Here is a 19072-nt window from a genome sequence, read left to right as displayed (position 1 = left end):
TCCCGTAGCGAAGTCCACCGAGGCGGTACAGTAGTTAAGGTGCTCTAACCTCTTCTGCGGACCCGAAAGTCGCGGGTTCGATCCCGGCCGCGGCGGTCACATTTAGATGGAGGCGAAATGCTAGGGGCCCGTGTACTGTGCGACGTCAGTGCACTTTAAAGAACACCGGACGATCGACATTTCCGGAGCCCTCCACTACGGCTTGCCTCATAATCATGTCCTGGTTTTGGCATGTAAACTAATTTATTGTTAGCCTGTAAGTTCATCGACAGTTTAAAAACAGGTCGATGCACTAACAGAACGCGAATAAATGGGCACTGTTGGACACTATGTATACATGGAGCAAGTCACACTAACATTTTTTATACTAGCTAATCACATAATTAGCTAATTTAAATAATGAACCTCGCCAGCCTTATATTTAGCGGCAGAATAAACTGTAGTGTCAACGTCGTACAGTGCATCATAAGATACATCCGGTTCAGCATGAAGTTTGTGCATATTTGCGGTTATCGCTTCCTACCAAAGATCACGCAGTATAAAAAAAGGAAACGTGACTACGCTCTTCCGCTTCTTCTGCGTAATGAACATTATAGTGCGACTCGGTTGCCGCTTATTTAACTCCGTTTCGTAGCGCAGAAGACGTTTTCTCGATTTTTCGAAGCTCTTTAAATCTTTATGGCGTTGTCATAAACGTTAATTCTTTGGCAACCTTCGCCGTGCCGCGAACCTCTTTAATGTCTCAAGGAAAGGTTGCGTACCCGAGCCTTTGACTGAGTTCTATACGTGCATAATTTGGGTTGTGTAAGACGTGCACATGGCTACATATATGTGAGCCCTTGAAGAGAAAGTTTCTGAGCTCAGCCAATATAAAATATGGACAATGCCAAGAGATCCACCTCCATAATCTCAGACGGCTGTGATTCGTTTGTACCTTCCGATGGCAGAGGCACAATTGGTTCCGCCGCGTGAGGGCAACTTTGACAAGGAACGCAGCGTATTGCCAACAGGGTCATACAGCACCCGTGTTGTTGAGCCAACATGTTCATTACGATGGCTTACAAGAGGTGCTTGTGCTCCCAGGCCACCGGCAGTCGTCGAAACCGAACGCACGTGCGGACAAAGTAATTCAGGTTGTTTCGCCTCTTGTTGTTATGCGCCTGTTCTGCAGATCACTTCTAACCTTTAACTCGACATCGCTGTTAACGAATAGGTTTAAAGCCGCAATCGGGGACTTCCGATGAAAGGCTCTGAAAGTAACGTTTCAATGTAATATCAGTCGTGATGATCTTTCTAATGTATAACTACTTAATCTGCTCTTTCGATCAACAATTGCACAGACAAGTGGGCCGCCCGTGCGAGGTCCACACCGGATACATTTCAGAAATGATTGCGCCTTTGGGACCAATGTGCTGCCCTCGTGCGCATTTGACCTTTTGGCAAAACATTGCTCTCAGCGAGGTTGCTGTGGCGTGTTTATTGTGTCTGTGACTGAGCGTATCATTTCATTTATCATCATTCCCTTTGAGAGGGGAATCTAAGGCGTGCCGTGCCAGGCAAACCTCTCCAGCAGCTTCATTAAAAAGCCACGCTCTCCCGCCGCTCTTGCATCGATCTGAGACACGCCTAGCTAGTATATTGCTCTGCCTGCGATAATTATTGATCTTTCATGCTTCATTTCCAGTAAGGAAGCGGATTTGTATAATTCAGAATGACGTTGCTGTCCTGCGGGGAGCCGCGCCGCGGCGGTACAGCGGTTACGGTGCTCGGCTGCTCACCCGAAAGACGCGGGTTCGATCCCGGCAGCGGCGGTCGCGTTTCGATGAGGGCGAAATGCAAGAACATCGGCTTGCTTAGATTTAAGTGCACGTTAAAGAACCCTAGATGGTCGAAATCTATCCGGAGTCCCCGCTACGGCGGACCTCATAATCATATCGTGGTTTTGGCACGTAAAACCCTTGGAAATATTAATTATTATTGTTATACGGGCCTACGTAGTGCGACGTCATGCCATATTTCTCTTGCATTAGAGCGCTCTGTCTTAACAAAGATAGCGCTGGCGTCCATTAATCATCGTGTTTCGCACGTGTGACCTCCAGTGGAAGCTTCGATACCACATGCGCCTTTATGCAATATTGCGCACAGCTGATGAGAGATAAGCAACAGTTGACGTGCTGAGCACAGGAGGAGCGCTACAATGAAGAAGGCAGGGAGCGGCGTTCTGCTAAGGTTCGTTTTCGTCCTTTCCGATAAAATTTGTTGCGAATTCGTCACCGCATTGTCGTCTATGCTTCTTCGCCCATTCTTGTTCTTGTTCTCCAAATATACGCCCACTAGAATAAGTCTCTCTTATTTATTTTATTTATTTACAGATTACCTACATCGCCATATAGGCATTACGTAGGGGGGAACAAAAACATAACCAGAATAAAGGAACGCTTGCAGGGGTATATACAAACATATAGAAATATATGTTTGTTAATGACTCACAAATCCCACGATTAAGAAAGGCGACGCAAGGACAATACATTGTACAAGTCGCTATTTCATGCAGCATCTTCTATTATATGCTACATAGCAACCTGGGCGCCTGCTGTGTTTTGGAGGCCGCATTTCGATGCGGGCGAAATGCAAGAACGCCAATGTGCTTAGATTTAGGTATGCGTTAATGAACCACAGGTGGTCAAAATTGATTCGAAGTTCCTCATACAGCGCGCCTCATAATCCTGTCGTGGTTTTGGCGCTTACAACACGGCAAGTTATGATTAATTACGGCGTGTCCAATAACCATATCGTGGTTTTAGCAAGTAAAACACCACAATTTAATTTTTAACCCATGTAATCAATAAAATAGAATAATTAAATGCTATATCGCTCAACTCAAGGACTTCACTTATAGCAAAATTTTTATGGGAGACCAGCGCTGGATAGGTGGCGCGCCGAAAAAGGGCGCCTGGCGGGGAGTCGCGACTTAACTCAGCCGCTCGCGCCCAGACGACCGGCCGCACTGTACCGCGGTGAGCGCACGCGCGTGCGCCGTTCCTGGACTTCATTTTGGCGCGAACAGCTCGAGCAGCCATTGCGCCAGTAATACTGCACTATGTTTTAGAAAAAAATGACTTTGTCTGAAGGCTACTTTCTCAGGAAAGCACTGGAAAACGGAGAGAAGCCCTGCAATTAAAGCAGACTACGTCTGTGCATACGGCGTCGAAGAGACTGCTGTGCCGTGGTGGCGACTCCGTCGTCACCATTTCCTGGTTGTGTGCTGGGATGTGTGTTAAACTGGTGCAAGCTCACAAGCCTCCATTGATAAGTACGTGCTGCGTCGATACCAGCTGCCCACTACTGCAGTAAAAAAAAAAAGTAAGAGGCAAGGGGTAGCTGCGTCAACGTTCTTCTGTCGTGGTATGTATGCCCAGCCCGATGTATGTATGCACGCGGACGTTGATCAAGCAAACCACCGTGCTAGCATAGCATGTATGGTGTCGCGATGTTATGCTCGAGGGCGCGGGATAGATTCCCGGCCACGGTGGCCGCATTTCGATGGGGTTGAAATACAAAGAACACCCGCGGACTGAAATTTATGTGCACATTAAAGAACCCCAAGAGGTCAAAATTAATCATTATTCGCACACTACGACGTGCCTCATAATCATACCTTGTTTGGCACGTAAATCCTCAGCAATTGTCGATGTTGATCAAACACCTGTATTCTAAGCAGACGCAGGCAAGCGAAAAAACTAACGCAGTACGTTAGGCGAATTAAACGGCGAGTAAAAATCCAAGACATTTGACCCTTTTTAGCGAGGCATAAATTCCGATGTCACTTCGTCGTGGCAGCCAAAGCAAAAAGAAACTTTACCGCATCGGCTGACGCCAGAACGCTAAGCTTTGAGTAGTCCGCTGCTTTGCGCGTGACAAGAACTCTGTCTGGTGAAGTTCAACGGAGGCATCCACCGCGTGCGTATTTCTCATAACAGTTCAGCGGCTTTGGCGAACGTGCCCCCGTACGCATCTCGTCAACCGACAGCTTGCCTTCTGCGTAAGGGTCATTCCACGCCAAACGTCCCAGACATTGCGCTCGACCCTCTCCAATTGTATTGTAAAAAATTGTGGACGTTCATATCAGTGCACTAATTGCCCTCGGAAAGTATTTTTTGGAAAAAAAAATTTTCTTGTCTGTTACAGTGATTTGAATTTTGCCGTAGTGGGTGAAACATAGGTTGCGAAAAAATACTCTAAAAAATACAATACTTTACGGAACGCTTTAACTATCTGCTGTTTACTTGAAAAGGAATGGCACTATCTTATTATCGCCCATTGACGACCACTACTTTGTCTCACGATGTGCTTTGTGGTGAAGCAATGCTGCAATTCTGTGCCCATTTTGATTATTTTTTAAAAATTCTACGAATATTACAGACAAAATGGGACTATATCACATGGCTGGATAGTTGGCAGTAAGCGTGTCAAAAAAGTATTGAAGTCGATGACCGAGTAGTTTCGAAGTGGAAGGGGCGCAAACATTGAAAAATGTGTGAAATGCTCCACGTTCAGGCACATGTAGAGAGTGGTGATGCAGTCCAAGTAAAAATGCACGCTTGGTCTCGTTGGGAAGAGTAAACAAAGGAGAATTATTTGTGAAAGTTTCATCGGAGTGTTTTTGTTTTTGGCGAGAAACAAAATTTTATGTTGAGCATTCGCGGCGTGCCTGGGCGCGGGCCCGTAAGTCCGCTTCACTGCGCCGCCACTGTTCCTTGGGGCAACGGAAGTATGCAGCACCCACGCGGGTGGCACGATCGTGTGCTGCTGTGAGTTTTCACGTTTCGACACGGATTCTTCGGCTTTCCGCAGTGCCGCCGACGAAGTGTCAGGGAAAACGAGTGATGGTTCGTTTAAAATATATTATTATATAATAAAAGTGGCTAACAGGCACCGGGAATACACTTATAATTCTTTTTTATAGGCAGCTCGCTTGAACGTGACTCGCGCAATTCGTGCTTCGGAGCCGAATGGTGATACGTATTCTTACGCTCGGATCTTCGGCAGAGGTGAACTTTGCTCCGGTGATCGCGTAGCCGAGCGAGCACGCGGCACTCGAAGGTTCGTCTTTCGGCCGCATCCCTTGGCAGCGCGTAAGATAAACATTGCGAATGGTGAGTATACCGTTGTCGTGTCATATTTTAGACGGAGAGCCTGTACAATGGAAACCGAAAGCGATAAATATACAAAAGGACGAAGCCGCCTTAAAGGCGGCTGCGTCCTTTTAAATGTCTATCACCTCCGCTTAGTAATCGCAAGGCGATTACTAAGATGAAAGCATCGCATGCAGCGGGGCAGAAAGTTGAGCTCTCAGCAAGGATTGAGTCTACAATCTCCCTCAAAGGTACGCGCACGTTTCACCTTTTCGTGCCGTCATCACTGACCACTCTTAATGCCGGGCTCACCACCTACCCAGCAACACAGGCATTTCAAGTGGCGAAGACCATACGTCGGCAACGGCAGTAAGAACTGCAACCTCCGCGGAGATCGAAAACACAACCCAAGCTCTGCGCCTGTCGTACGTGTGCATGCAGTGACGTGGCAATGAAATCGTGCTCTGCTCCGACTACTAACCGGCAACCTTTAGTGCCCTTCCGAAACATTCTGCCAGCCATATACACTGTTTGCAAGTTTTTAGCAACGTGAAAACTCACAGGAGCACACGATCATGCCACCCGCGTAGGCGCTGCATACTTCCGTTGCCCCAAGGAACAGTGGCGACGCAGTGAAGCGGACTTACGGGCCCGCGCCCAGGCACGCCGCGAATGCTCAACATAAAATTTTGTTTCTCGCCAAAAACAAAAAACACTCCGATGAAACTTTCACAAATAATTCTCCTTTGTTTACTCTTCCCAACGAGACCAAGCGTGCATTTTTACTTGGACTGCATCACCACTCTCTACATGTGCCTGAACGTGGAGCATTTCACACATTTTTCAATGTTTGCGCCCCTTCCACTTCGAAACTACTCGGTCATCGCCTTCAATACTTTTTTTACACGCTTACTGCCAACTATCCAGCCATGTGATATAGTCCTATTTTGTCTGTAATATTCGTAGAATTTTTAAAAAATAATCAAAATGGGCACAGAATTGCAGCATTGCTTCACCACAAAGCACATCGTGAGACAGAGTAGTGGTCGTCAATGGGCGATAATAAGATAGTGTCATTCCTTTTCAAGTAAACAGCAGATAGTTAAAGCGTTCCGTAAAGTATTGTATTTTTTAGAGTATTTTTTCGCAACCTATGTTTCACCCACTACGGCAAAATTCAAATCACTGTAACAGACAAGAAAATTTTTTTTTCCAAAAAATACTTTCCGAGGGCAATTAGTGCACTGATATGAACGTCCACAATTTTTTACAATACAATTGGAGAGGGTCGAGCGCAATGTCTGGGACGTTTGGCGTGGAATGACCCGTAACTGTTTGCAAATAATGTAGACTACCTGCATATCGTATCATTCACTGCACGCGGTGGCATCAGAAGGAGCTTGGGGGTGGTGGTGGTCAGATGAAAAAATTGTTACATATGCCGCATGCCGCATAATATGTACGTTTTATTTACGGCAAAACACCGATTAAATTGTGCTCGTTGGCCCCGTTTTCCACTGGTGGCCCTCACTATCGAATAAATCTAGCAGACACGCGCAATTCGGTTTAGAAACCAGCCCGACGCCACTAACAGGAGAGCAAGAACAGAACATGCTGTGCTCGCCTGACTGCCGGGATGTAACGCCGCATCTGTTCCTATTCGTACGTTTTAGAAGGAAAAGCGTAGAAGGATACGTCCTCCCTCATTTCTACGTATTGTGGCACATGAATCCGCAACAGTACCCCCCCCCCCCATCCTTTTGTTTTGTTTCGGCGACACGCGCCCGCATCGCCTCAACCAGTCTCCCCTCTCGTCCGCGGGAGCAGCTGGAGTATGCGCGCTTTGACCGCCAGGGCGCCACTGCCCACACCGCGGAAACTCCAGCGCTGGTTCCCTATAGTTGACGTTCGTTATAGCTGCGACCATTTTCAGTGGGACAATCGGAGAGCGGAACCTTAATTCAAGTAATTTCTCCTTCGGCTAGTTCGCTGATAGCCGCAGCGAAAAAAAAAAGAAGAAAAAAAAAAGGCCGCGACATATAGAATGGTCACGAAACTGCTTTTGGCTACGCTTCATGCGAATGCTTCAGTGCGCTCATATTTGCGGCCGCTATACAAGCTATTTTTCGACAGTGAAAGATGAGGGCAGGTCGCATGAAATATGATGCGATGCTGTACGCGTTGAAAGCAGCAAAAACCTTATCTGAGACAGAAGAAAAAAAATATCATCTTTCTATCTTAAAAAACAATAACAAAAACAAAGGTCCCTTCTAACTCTCTCCTTTTCTCTCGCATTATTTTTTAAGGAAGGAAGTTGTTTAAAAGAAGCGTTCATAGGCTTCCAAGGTCCCACAAGTGTTTTGGCTGACGCTATTGTATGCGCGCTTTTTTTTTGCAATGTTTTTTGCATAAAGCACGTTTATAAACATATTCGATGGCAGTTTCCTCCGTTACAATGTTATCGAGAGCAAACCGGACGTCTCGCGCAACTCCTTGTTGCTGAAAGGCAAACGTATATGGAAAGATATATATATATATATATATATATATATATATATATATATATATATATATATAATAAGCACGCCCCCCTCCTTGTTTTTTTCCCTGTTCTTGGCACTTGTCGTGAGACAGGTCTCTAATAAAAAAAAAATAAAAGAACCACCGCTCTTATTTATTGCACGGACTATCCAGGAAACAACACATGGCGTATTGAGTGATCGCCGCGCGTGCCGTGGCCACACTGGTGCGGGTCGCGTGCATTATGCTCCCCATACAGCGTATGCCGACGGCCGCCTTAACTTTTGAAGTTTTGAGGTGCCAGCAGAGAGAAATCGATGCAAGCAATATTCGCGTATGTGGGCTCTCCTTGATCACTGCCACGAGACACGACAAAGAAAAAAAAAAAGGTGCAGTTTCTCTTCATCTTTTTTCCCCATCGCCAACCAAAGGACAAATATTGCTTTTCAATATTCAGGGCCATCGCCAGTGTGCCGGGAACGATGGCCACGTGGATCGATAGTCTCGCGGAAAGCGCACATATCCGCCACACAATGCAACCGCCTTCAGTTTCCTGCGCGCTGTGTGGATATACGACTATAAGTGCGTGAGGCACCACGCGCTGCTTTATGAGTTCCTTGTGGAAGCAATATTGCACGACTAGCGAAAAACGGGGATTCATTTCAAAAGTGTTCATTGTTCTCGCCAGGCTCTTGATTGTGTTTTGTTTCTTTTCCGTTTCTGTGCATGCACGTGCTTTGTATAAGGAAATTAGCTGGTCGAACTCGCCGTGAAAGGACACCGCGAGCAGCGCCTGCATATGGTCTCGACCGTAGATGGCCGCTGAACCGGACGCTGTGTACTGCCGTCTCATCGCGGTGGGTGTATGTATAGTTCCGTGCACCTGATAAAACGCTGGATTCACTCGAATGCGGAGGCGCGCCGCGTGCACTAGACATTCCAGTATATATATATATATACTGTTTTCACATACTAGCACACGATGGACGGAGTTGAGGTGGAAGATTACGAAAATACATGTCAAAGAATGAAAATAAGGTAGTTGGGCGACAATGTCTCCTGAAGTTGTGATGCAGAGGGCTATTTATAAATTTATCGCTTAGAATTTGTTTAAGGACGAGACACCTTGGTCAGTGAGCGTAATTGTACTGACGGGCGTTCGTCTGTATACACGTACCCGTGCTGGCATATGTAATAAGGCCGTATTTCTCTTTGTCACTAACCATTGTCTTGTATACAAAACAATAGGCATATATACCGTATACGCGGTATGTCTGTTATACGATAATGCCTGTACTATTTCCGCGATGAGTTTCCTTTGGTTGTCACGGGGCTCATAAGAATCAAAGGTACAAACACCTGCAATCTCAAATACGAAGATTGTCTTTGGTGTTTTTGTGTCTCCTTCCATTGAAATATTTGCATGCGCAGCGTTCTCGGTGTACACACATAGAGATATATGTTATTTTGCTTATGTTTACGTGCGCAGGGTATGCGTGCCGCCACTTCATGCTGCCGAACTCTAATAAGCTGGGAAGCCATATAGTCAAGCTTCGTAGAGCGTTTTCTTCCCTTGCCGTTCGCTATTTGAAGCTGTAAATAAGATGATCGATTGACTTCTTTTTTCAGCACGCCGAGACAGCAGCACAAACATGGAAAGTATGCATGCGACGTCGTTCGAACGTAAACTGCGTGTTTGTTTACTCTCACATCTGTACTTACGCCTATCGATCTCGCGTATAAAAGGCGCGTCAGCTCCCGCCTGCGCCGCTGTAACTCGAGCCTTTAATGCCTTTAACTCGAGATGCAGAAGTTGTTTTTCTCATTCGACATGCTTCTTTTTTCCGGCTTCCATGCGAGCGTCTTCGCCAGTGAGAGCCGCGGCTGCGATCAAAAGCGCCGCCGCGAGATAATTATCAAGCAGGTCATAAACAGCAGATACGCTGTAGCAGTGCGACGGCGACAGCGGACTTGGCAGGTCTTTTATCGAGCGTCACTCCCGCCTAACGCGTATGCTGCACGCCCGTTCGAGACACGAACTCATTTTCAATGTAGATGAAGAACGCCCTGAAGAGTACAACCGAATCGTTATGAGGCCGAAAGCACTTTCGCAGATATGAACAACGGCCCGGTCAAGGACGCGACGGTATATTGGACCCGCTCGCTCGTCTCTTCCCCTCGCTAGATTTCAAGGAGTGTTTGGGGGGGAGAAGCCCACGTAATACATACGCGCAGAGAAAAGAACAGCCCTGGGCCGTAATACGCAAATGCACTTCCGCCCCGGCACGCGGGCCCAACCCGGATTTTTGGGGAAAGGAAAAGTGGTCAGGGCCGCGGCGAAGCTCTCGAGTGTCGAGCGCTGCGTGGAGGGACTGTAAACTATCGAGGCGGCGCGTGGAATACATCGTCGTCACCGATGCCGGGGCGCCGTAAAGGTTGCTTTCATCGCTTCCACGCCGGATCATAATGCCCCACGAAGCCTTTACGACTGCCCGCGCGCCGCTATCGTCTTGGGGACAGCCCTTCGAGAAGGGAGAAGAGAAAATAGGGAATGGCGCCGGCGGTGCCCGGGGCTTTGGAATAACCCTCTGCGGCACGAGGACGAGAGGCGGGACCGGAACGCTGCATTTCGTGCAAGCTGCCAGAGGGAAGCGCTTCGAAGAAAAAGTCTGTCTTGGTCGCCTACGGGTCTTAATACTGTCGTCTGGGATGATTGAGGTGACCGGAAAGGGAGTAGGCGGTAGCAGAAAACGAAAGAAAAAAAAATAACACGGAGCACAACAACTTGAGAGACATTATTATTTTTATATACTTGCGTACATATACGCGAAAACAAGGGCCAAAAAAGAAATAGGGGGTGTGCAGGCCGACAACTGTCACCGAGCGGGGCACAACGCCTATATACTTATTGATACCGTCAGCAGTCAAGTAATGTACGCGTGCCCATTATTGATTAAATAAATTTAAAAGTAGCAGAGTTTTCTGTAGCTTGGCACCATTTCTGCGCTTCTCTTTGAACAGCTGAGCGACTACGTCGACTTCAATCTCACCCCGCAGGTCAAACCGTGACCTCATGCGGCAACCGCTTTGACAAGGCTCCGGCAACTTGTTTTGAATATTACAAGGTACCTCAGTAGCGACTTCTATGTGTAACTCATCGAATGAGAGCTTACGATTTGAATCGGCGCTCCATACAGCCAAGTAGCCCGAACCACACCACTGCAGTGGTACGTGGACGCCTTGGGGCAAAAAGGTAGCTGCGAATTGTGCCAGACTCGTAATGCATTTGTTTGAGAGGCTCGCACACCGGCCACAAAATTTCACGAGGAAACGCCTCTCTCAAAATCGAATCCTGCACCTCTCAGTAACGGCAAAGAATCGCAACTGAATGTCGGCAAGTAGCCAAGATACGCAAAGCCGCGAAGACTTATCACCCGGATAACTTTCACCAGCAGCAAACAAAACGCCGCAATTCGCAAAAATCGCGTGGGAATGGCGAAGTCCTTTTTCCTGTTTACCGCCTCATATATAAACAAACAGGAGGCGTTGGAATACGCGCTGCTCGTCGGCTAATCTGGAAATATAAATAAACAACAATAAAAAAATATGTTCACGTATTAAGTTCCTTGACGTTACAGCCTTGACTCGTCAGCTTGGCCGAACTGAAGCCACTGACCTCAAGAAGCCTCATGTTTCCAAAAACAGGCTGTTGCCCTGACATCTTTTAGCATTAGTTATCGTTTACTTCAATAAGTAAACCGCTGTAAGGTTCGGAAATAAACAGAGGTCTTGCCAAGCTAACACTGAAATAGCCGTATCTTCTCGAGGCCGTATCGCCACTGTCCATTGTCCCGGCACTCTGACCACATTCGCAGATGCAGTTCTTGCCCTGACAAACTCGAGTCCTTGTGTCGAAACCTTCGTTCAGCCACGCATCGCTTGTTCGACCACTGTTTATCGCTTAAGTTCACCATCCTGATTGGCACTTCTCTGTTGTCAGGCACTTCGGCTTTATTTCTATTAATGTGAAACTCAAAACAAGCGTACAAAAAGAAAAAAAAAAGCAGATATCCCGTAAAGAAGAAGGTCCTGTAGCAATTAAAGTTCGGAGTAGTCAGTATACCGTGTACGAACCGAATGCTACCGTTTTCAAGTGAAGTATTGGATTCCAGGATTCATTATTTGCTTGCTTCTAATATGCAGCTGTGATAGAAATGATGTGCTGTTACGACTGAAATATGCTGACCTGACGACACGAGCATATATTTGCGCGCGTGCGTGCATGTGTGTGCGGTTGTGTGTGTGTGTGTGTTTGTGTGTGTGTGGACGCACGCACGCAACCCATAGCATGATTGTGTATTCGTAGCGAAATGTCCACGCAGTATTCGGCGAACGTAGCCAGAAACCATTGGCGATTGCAGCAATCTCCCGACCGTGTGAAATATTGCTTACTGTCAGGTAATCGGTGTTGCGCAGAAGGAGCGTCCATTGGAAGAGCTTATGGTGCAATCAAGTCTCTGTCTGGTTACCAAGAGAGAGTTAGCCAAGAAGAGTATTTCGGTGTCTCTAATTTTTTTGTCGTTTCAGTGATGCGAAATTTATTTCCCTTTTCGGGGCCCGTCCCGTTCGCGTCACTAACGTGATGTATGGTTTTGTGTTGTATGTTATTTCTTTTTAATGGCGAGAGCCGCTTCCTACAATTGCATTAATACGTAACCAGTGCGTAGCTGTATGGCTTCTTACTTGACAGTCTTTCTTTTTCGTTGTCTATGGCATCATCTCAGATGTAGCAATTAACTTTTTACTTCTTGTTTATTTGCAAGTTGTCAGATTAACAAACTTGCTGAGGACGAAAAGTGTAGTGGAACACAGTATCTTTATTCTGACTTTCTCAATTTCTCCCTCGGTCTTCCTTGCTTTCTTTTTTTTTTAATCTGCAACAAATGATGATAGATGTAGTTTATTACCCGAGGGCATTTCCAATCGGAGGCCACCGAAATATATACTGGAGCGCCCGGTAAGGACAGCAAATACTGGCACCAACGTAGGTAATATATGGGCCTATATTTAGTTACGAGGTAGGTGCACTGACTGACCCAGAAATTAGCGACAAAATGATGTGAAATTTCAGATCTTGCTTACCCAGACGCTTTTTGGTACCCAAAGGGTTATTTACGCGCCCAAGATGTGCTTGCTATCTCTTGCATACGGCGGTTTCGGTTCTTTTGTGCGCCCGGTGTTTTGCGTCCCCTAACTTTGGGTGCGCAAAACTTAAATTACTCTGATGATGGAAGGCTAGCGTGGCGGTATTTAAATTATGCTGCGAGGTGAAGAAGTAGAATGTAGTGTGCAGGGCCGTAGGCGAAAAATTGGTGACGTATCAATGATAAAGACTATAGAGGCAGAGATGGCCTTACATGGCTGAAATACGAGCCGCGATATGTACAGAATGCCTCAAGTCTGCAAGTGTAACACTGCCGTGTTTCATGACAGTCTAGGAAGAACGTTAGTGGAAGAAAGAGAGAGGTAAGGTTGTCTCCCACAAGGCCGTCTTGCTAAATCTATGAGGCTTTGCAAACCGTTTTCTCAGCTATGAAATAAAGAGTGAAGTTCTAATGCTTCTTTGTTGTTGTTTTTTCTTTTATTAAACCGGCTAGGTCTGTGCCATAGAAACAAAAAAAAAATCGGCATTTGGTTCGATTTTTTAAGCGAGTGTTCTCGAAAGCACAGATTCCAATCGATTAAAATGCTTTATTACATTTGCACCCCTTTTCCAACCTTTCCATCTGTCGCCACTTACGCGGAACTAATTTTATGACCATGTATGGTGTACATTTGCATCATGAGTATCGAGTAAATCGATATACGCCACTGCAACTGAATTCACGAATTTCGAGTGCAAACTTAAAAATTAGTCCTATAGACCCGCTATATAAAGATAGCGTAATCTAAGTAGAACTGGGCTACTAATCCGCATCATGACAGCGAATTTATGCCACAGTGCCATCCAGTGCAGACATATCTGAAGTCATTTCTGTGGAATTCGGCCAGACTTATACAATATGTCCGCATGGATGACACCTCCGACTGCTCATTGGTTTCCCGTGTATTTACCGAGGCTGTGACGAATCACGTCGGTGACCCTGATTTCATCGCGACGCAGCCCGAGCAAAAGGCCCGGTGGTGACTATATCAAGTGCATAGTGCAGCTTACTCGCTCGTCTCTTCACGTACCACGTGCCCGTTGTGCCTCCCTTTGAAATCGGTCTGCAGGTGTTACACGCGCGCCAGATACAAATCAAATTAGCGCGACGTAAAGGATTAAATCCGCGACGCTTCGAAAGCAGAGCCGCGCTTCTTTCTCAAAAGGCTTTGGAATTGACGTGCGAGCCCAGGCTGTCACATCGCGAGAAGGCTGCGTATTCGGGCGCGAGGCCGCTTTTACTGTGAAGCGGGGGAGACGCAGTGGTGGCAGCCCGAACGTTTCCGCTCTGACTCACCGCGGGTCCAAAAGCGGTGATGTGAACGCGCGGCGTCTCCTTTTATATTTATTTTTTTTTTCTGCTCTATAGATTTCTGCCGCGCTCTTTCAGCGTGTCGCTTCGGCCGCGTGTCAGAGAGATTGAAGAGGAAATTGCTGAGCCCGGCAATCAGGGACACCGCGACGTAATCTGAGCCGTGCACAGTCCATTGAATCCTTGCGGCTATTGATTTGGCCTCACAGCGGCGCGCAAAATACCGCCGGGGCCAAGCGTCCGCCGCCGCCGCTAAGTGCAGCTGCGTTGAAAGAAACGACTTTTCGGTATTTTTGACCCGAATGCAAGGAAAAAGAGAGAGAGTTTTCAGTGGGAGTACGGGCACCTATACAAGTCAATTTTTTTTTATCGCACTCGCTTAGAGCGGCTCGCTTCCGTATGCACCAGTTTACTAAATATATTTTGTATTTACTTGACGCAAGCGAAATCTGAAAAAAAAGAAAACAACTTAAAATTAACGAAGAAGCTATTCGATGAAACCTTAATAGCGCGTTAAATTTCATTCTCGCTTTTTCTGCAACGGTGGCAAAATCTGGAAGTGAGGAGATTTAGAAGTAATAGATTCAAAGCTACAGCGGAAACTACCTGCCCTGCGTACAAAAGAAACCGGGTCGAGCTTGGATTCAGCTTATAGGCGCAGCGTCATTGAAGCAATACTCCTTGGGAGCGAATGACACCCTATATCGCATTATTTGAATTACGTATGATGCTTTTTTAATCGTTCTTAGCATATTTTTTTAAAAATATTAGCAGGGGAATGTAGCACGAATCTATTCCTTCAGCCAGTATAAAAATTGCAGTGTGTGAACTGTATACCTGGACGTATCAGCCATTTGGATTTTGGAACGAATTCTGAGGATGACGCCAGGTTTGGTATTCTCGTTCCCAAGATATGCAACGAAATGCGCTGTTGTCCCTGTAAGTTTTTAGCCCCAATGCATAAAAAGATGTCTTGTTTAAACAAAAGTAAATATAACAACATCCTTTTTTTTTTTTTTTTACCACAAGTTTGACAGCCCTCGTCTCAGAACTAAGGCTATGTGTTTTAGAAGTCGTATTGCTTTTAGTGTACCGTCACTACCGTGTGAAATCACCGACCTTATTCATCATGTTGCAATATGCGCGCTAGAAAAAATCAGTTTAAATGTTGATTACTGAAATTTTGTGTTTGATTTTTAGTGTAAACAACGTCCGCCTCTTCAAGTAATCCGGCTTCTTGAGCAGATTTGGGCTATACGCCAGAGGAAATTTCTTTCAAAATTCTATTAACGGTAAAGTAAAACGCCCAGCCTAATAAAACTGAAAAATGAGGGAAAAGAAAGAGAACGGCGGGGAGGTTATCGAGTGTATGTACCAACCGGCTACGCTGGCTCCCTGCCTTTACGCATTACATTTTTCTATCTGCGCTGTGGGAAGGGGTGAAGGGAATAAAAAAGTGATAGGGGTAGAAAACATGTAAAAGATAATAAAAGTGGACGTTACCCCGTGTATAGTGCCCCTCGATGAGTACGACCTTTGATTTCAAAACACCGTTTTCTCTCATAAGGTGAGTAGGTTTTATGACATTAGCCCTTATATCATAAACGGGAGTGCACGCAAAAGAAGGGGCGAGGTCGTAAAAACAGCTTATGAGAGTGCTTGTTCGTTATTCACTAATTGCGCCCATATGTGAAGCTAGGCTACGTCAGAGCCGGCTTACCGATACGTAGTTAAAAAGTTTCGAATGCACATTCCCCCATGAATAGACATGTACAATGCACGAACAAATGTCACACTTACTATACAAAAAGTGTGAATAGGAAAAAAAAACGCAAACAAAGCAAGCCAAACCGGGAGAAACGACCAGTATGTGCACGCGCACTAGTTCAGCAAAACCAACACCACTCGCGAAGCACCCGGATGTCACATTCAAAATCAGTACTGAAGTCACTGTCATAATATTCCTTCCATGCCTATTTCTGCCTCGCTATAACATATGCAGACGCAAGGACACTGACCAGCTTCACGTTCGCGCCAAAGCGCTGACTTCGAGTGGATCCCCAGTCGTATCCGTATCACCGGAAATGAGGTAGCCGACCGACTGGCTTGTGATACTCGCACCTTGACTGTGACGACCGATCTAGGCTTCGTCACATTTGACGTCAAAAGCGTTCAACGTAAGCTGCGTCGAACACTGTGGAAAGGCATACGCTCGTACAGTTCAACGAACGAATGAGGACGTCATCGATATATCGAGGAGACCCTGCATGTAGGCTCTACGGCTTTCTGTGAACGGTACATCGTATACCATTTTGCACCGTTTGTGATTGGACGTGGCCCATACACATCGCTTTGTCTGCAGCGTTTTTGGAAAAGAGGGCAACTTCCACGTGTAACTTGGAACGACCCGGATGCTTCTGCGGAGTTAGAGAATTCGGACAAACTTTTCTTTTCTTATGAGAAACTATTTGGACTGCGGTCATGCCCCACTAACGCTAAAAAGAGATGTGCCTTGACAGCCTTGCGGGATTTTCTTACGGATAACAATTAAACTAATTTGATTTGATATCTAGATTTTTATGACGTCTGTGTATTGTGTTTTATGCTAGGACAACGTATGCGTGCGTCGGGAGAGCACATTTTCATAAGATGCAAGAAATAGGCATAGTTCATGTCACAGCAAAAGATACGGTGTAAAAAAAAAATTGTACTTCAATGTTTAAATTGTCATTCTTTTTTAAGTATCGTGCTGGAAAGATTTTTAGAAAGAGCGCGTGGCCATCGACAGTTCGTGCTCACCGCGTTCAACGAGCTCTCAAGTACGATTAGCATTCCCGAAAAAAATATATATTGAAAAAGAAAAAGAAAGGAGGGGTGTCTCGACTGGGCGTGCTATCCGTATACGATTTCGACCGCGGAGAGCTTCCATCGACATCTCCGCGCGGCGCTGATAAGCGAGCGGGCGAAAACGACGTCAAAGAAATCAAATACATAGAGCGAAGAGTTCTTTGCCGCGCAATCAGCGAGAAGGAGGAGGCGCGTGCAATCTGCGTCTCACGCGAGGATTCGCTGAGACGCACGAAGCATCGTCGTACATCTCGGCTCGCGACAACGTATGTAGCTTAATGTAGCTTTAGAAGCGTAGAAATTTGGGCGAGTTGGTATATGGTTCCGTATTGATGATTTTGTAGCGCAACACTAACAGAGACGAAGAAAGAACGCACAAGGACGCGCGCGTTCCTATATAGCTTGCTCGTGTAGACTGCTCGCGTTGCCGCCCTTGCTTCCTTCTGCGAATGTATCTAAGAAACTGCGCAATCGCAAGCAGCTGCAACAGCAGCGGGCGTACCTGCGAATCCCGTCGCCGCTTTCGTCTAACCTTCCTCTCGCTCGAACATCTGCGAGACAAGAGTTTACACTCAATCGAACTAGTCCAACGGTGCGCTTGCTTTCGACGTAGTCAGGGGGCCCGCGCGCGGGCCAGGCTCTCGCCACCAGGCGCGCGCGTTTTTTTTTTTTTTTTTTTTCGCATGCAGCTGTGTTTTCGGGCCGCTGAATCAGCGCGCGCGTATGTTTCGTTCAACTTGCGGCGGTTCTTTTGGCGAGCTCCACGCATCGTCGAGACGACCACGACGTGCCGAACCGCAGCTGTAAACAAGGCGCGTGGGACGCGGTGCGCACACGTCGCGCACGGTGCTGCTACCTGGCCAATCACGAGCGTCGTCAGCTTGCAAGGTCTTTTTGAGAGTCGTGGCTCTGTTTGTGTGTGAAAAGACTGCTTTCCGGCTGGACAACATACGTTAGAGTCGCGAGATGCGCACACTGGGAAATAAATGCGGGTTTGAGACTCGTTAGTTTTCGTTAAGAGGGCCATGCACTACACGTGGCGTGGTGCCAAGTGAGGAAAAAAAAAAGAAAAGAAAAAACACGGTCCGGCGTCCAGCGCATTCCCCTCGCCGCGCGCTTCGCAACCTCCTTTTCGTCTGCTGGGAGAAAGCGCGCAGCTGCGCCGTCGCGTCGCTCGCCTTCTCTTTCAACCGCCAAAGACAAAAGACATGAGGCGCGCCAGATTTTCATCGACGCAGAACGGCTCGCTCCATTTTCCTTATCTTTTTTTGCTTATCCGACAAGAAGAATTTGCATGGGGTGTTTCTTTTCACGTGAACGGGCGTAGGCGACGCGAACGGGAAAAAAAATAAAAATAAAAGCAAGGAGTGGGGGACCACTCTGCACGTGCCGAACGGTGTTTTGAAATGGCGCTTGCTGTTTGACTCCTGAAATCAGAGAACGCGCGTCACACTGTTCGGTCGGTAAATAACTGAAGATGGCACTCGCCGCAAACAACACTGTCGCCCCCATTCCAAAGCTCTTGTCGGCAGACAGGTGCAGGGAATTTGTCTCGGAGATTTCAAAGGCGGCGAGGTTATTATATATATATATATATATATATATATATATATATATATATATTCCGAAAAAAAATGAAGGAAGAAATAAAATAGCGGACTGATGGTGGTGCTTCGGGAATAATGAACTCACGAATAGATAGGCCTCTGGAGCTAGTCTTGCGCAGTATATTGTCTCTCCTCTTTTCTTTACCAAGCCGAAATTTGAAATATCCTTTTCTTTCTATCGTAACAAGGGTGTGTTGTCTTCGTGCAGCAACGTTCCTACGCTGAGGCTCTTGTTAGGTGGGCGAAATCTTCCTGGAGAGCATACACAAGGGCGCCCTTCAAAATTTAATGGCACGTGAATTTGCATTTTCGATGCGTGTTCCGACTCGGGCGCGCTCTCAGCGGTGTCTGGGCAAAGTCGGGTACTTGCTTCTTGAAGAATTCGTCATTAGCCATTCACTTCGGCCGTTTTATCCGAACATCTTATTTCAATAGACAGTTCTTCGCA

General features: G+C 46.6%; 1 protein-coding gene across 6 annotated transcripts in view; it reads right to left on the bottom strand.

Annotated features, from left to right (window-relative positions):
- Nucleotides 1-19072, bottom strand: part of LOC119377718 (uncharacterized) — a 191769-nt gene that overhangs the window by 41782 nt on the left and 130915 nt on the right. Inside the window, exon 1 of one of the 6 annotated variants that reach the window (XM_037647075.2) lies at nt 17520-17639. The exons of the other annotated variants lie outside the window; for them this stretch is intronic. The gene's annotated coding sequence lies outside the window, so the exon portion shown is untranslated. Of the gene's footprint in view, nt 1-17519; nt 17640-19072 lie in introns of those variants that run through there. 6 annotated transcript variants of the gene reach the window in all.

Source organism: Rhipicephalus sanguineus, chromosome 1 (genome assembly GCF_013339695.2).
Source record: "Rhipicephalus sanguineus isolate Rsan-2018 chromosome 1, BIME_Rsan_1.4, whole genome shotgun sequence".
Lineage (NCBI taxonomy): Eukaryota > Metazoa > Arthropoda > Arachnida > Ixodida > Ixodidae > Rhipicephalus > Rhipicephalus sanguineus.
Note: the sequence above shows the minus strand (reverse complement) of the source record. Positions and strands in the feature narration are given on the sequence as shown.